Raw genomic sequence first — 2264 nt, 5'->3', positions numbered from 1 at the left:
TACCAACCGGGACTAAAGGTTGGAGGACTTTTTAGTCCCGGTTGGTGGCTCCAACCGGGAATAAAGGAACATTTAGTCCCGGTTGGTATTACTAACCGGGACTAATGGTCCTTTAGTCTCGGGGGCAAAAAATGTCGAGGCTAATGCTAAATTGAGATATTGTTCTAAAGTCTGTTCTCTAGTAGTGTACGCGCGACGGAGAGTGCGCGCAGGGACGAAGCTAGGAAAAAATTTAGGAGGGGCTGAACACAGGCAATTAGCAAGAAAAGAGGTTTAGCAAATCTCAGCCCCTCCTACCTATATATCTACAGCTGAAATTTCAGGCGACGGCTCTACGGGGATTCGCTTGCTCGTGAGCCATAGGGGGGGCTGAAGCCCCCCTAGCCCCACCGCTGGCTCCGTGCCTGTGCGCGTAACTTTACGCGTGGGGTTTTTTTTTCCAAATACTAAAAGTTTAGGAGGATATATTAGGAGTTGTTGGGGAAGGTTTTTTTCTCATCTTACTAGAAACAACGATTAGGAAGCGGAATAGGGAACTCTCGGAGATACTCTAAGAAAAGTAGTCGCTTTCCTTCCGAGGGCGAAATAAAGACCGGTCCGCTTCAGCAAATACATCTTATGTTGACTTGCTTATGTTGACTTCAAAGTTCCACCAACAATGACTAGAGGACTGGGTCGTCCAACGAGGCCGGCCACACATCACATATGCACATATATTTCCTGCTGAAAGACTTGTAGATCGCTTCTCCTGCTGTAGAATTATACAATGGCCGATACCATCGTCTCCGCCATCATCGGTGATCTGATCAGCAGAGCTATTTCTATTCTCATTGGGCGTTTTAGTAACCAGGAGAGCACTGAAGACTGGCTGCAAAGGATGAGATATCTGGTCATCAGAATCCACAGCGCGGTAGAGGAAGCAAAAGGGCGACAGGTCTCCAACCACGGCACCCTCCAGTGGCTCTCAGAGCTCATCGACGTCGAGTACCAGGGCAGTTATTTGCTCGACTCCGTCGGGTGTGGCGGTGGCAAGCAGGAAGTTGAAAGAGATGATGATGATGATAAGGTAATTCCCCAAGTTTCCACCTTGTCCTTGTTTAATCCAGCAAAGCGTGTGAGGGTTGCAGCAGCTGGCTGCACCATGAGGCGCGCATCTTCCTGGCGCCATGACGGTATCGGCAGCGCTGATGAGATTGAGAGGGTGCTCCAGAGATTGCAGGGCATGTGTCAAGATCTAAGAGAGTTCATCCTGCTCTTGCAAGACTGCAAGCCGATCCGCCGCCCTCTACCCACAAACATTTTCCGGGACGGGCAGATGTTTGGTCGACATGTTGAGAAGGAGAGTATCATCAACTTTCTGCTGCAGGAAGCTGATCAACTAGGTGTGCTACCTATTGTTGGTGGCAGTGGAGTTGGGAAGACAACCCTAGTGCAGTACGCCTGCGACGATGCCAGAGTGCGTAGCCACTTTCCAGTGATCATGATGTACAGTTTCTCATCCACTTATGATGTTCAAAAGAACGAAGGAACTTCTTCAAATGACCCACTGGAGTTGGTCAAGAGAAATACTACTTTTCGTGGCGAGCAAAAGAGGTGCCTGGTGATATTTGAGGACGTGGACATGCACAAGAAGCAGATACTGGAAGAGTTCTTCAAGAGCCCGGGAAGTAGCAATGTTGGGATGATCAAGATGATCATCACGACAAACAATCCACGTGTCGCAAACATCGTTGGGACAGTGGAGCCAATCATGCTAAAGGCGTTGCCCTGCCCTGAGTACTGGTTCTTCTTCAAGGCCCACGCATTTGCCAGCAGAGACGTTGAGGAGAACCCGAGGCTGATCTCTGCAGGGAAAGCAATAGCAAGGAAGCTGCACGGGTCATTCTTCGGTGCCAAGATCGTTGGAGGGGTGCTCAGGGACCACCCGGATGCCAGGCATTGGTGCGAGGTGCTGAGGAGCAACATCGGAGAGATATGTCCCCTCGGTGATGGCATGAGCTACATATCAGACTTGGCTGACAACTTGCTGCCAGGTCATGTGGACATGTGGAAGGTGACACTTTCTAATAAGGACCCCTCCTTTCCTCCTCAGTCGACACAGCAGTTGGTTATGTTGAAGGATGTGCACGGTGCTGCTCCTCATGATAGCATGTTGGCTTGTTGGGCAGATAACCTCCGATTTGCCAAAGTGTTGTTGTGCAAGTCAATACTGCCATTCTTTAACCACTACTATATTGCTCGTTGCTCTTGCACTTGCACCGTAG

At 49.8% G+C, this 2264-nt stretch overlaps 1 pseudogene; it reads left to right on the top strand.

Moving 5' to 3' along the window:
• The first annotated feature begins 736 nt into the window (after positions 1-736).
• On the top strand, positions 737-2264 carry LOC136502656 (putative disease resistance protein RGA1; annotated as a pseudogene).

This window comes from Miscanthus floridulus, chromosome 14 (assembly GCF_019320115.1).
Source record: "Miscanthus floridulus cultivar M001 chromosome 14, ASM1932011v1, whole genome shotgun sequence".
Lineage (NCBI taxonomy): Eukaryota > Viridiplantae > Streptophyta > Magnoliopsida > Poales > Poaceae > Miscanthus > Miscanthus floridulus.
The sequence above is the reverse complement of the archived record's forward strand: the minus strand, read 5'-3'. Positions and strand labels throughout refer to the sequence as shown.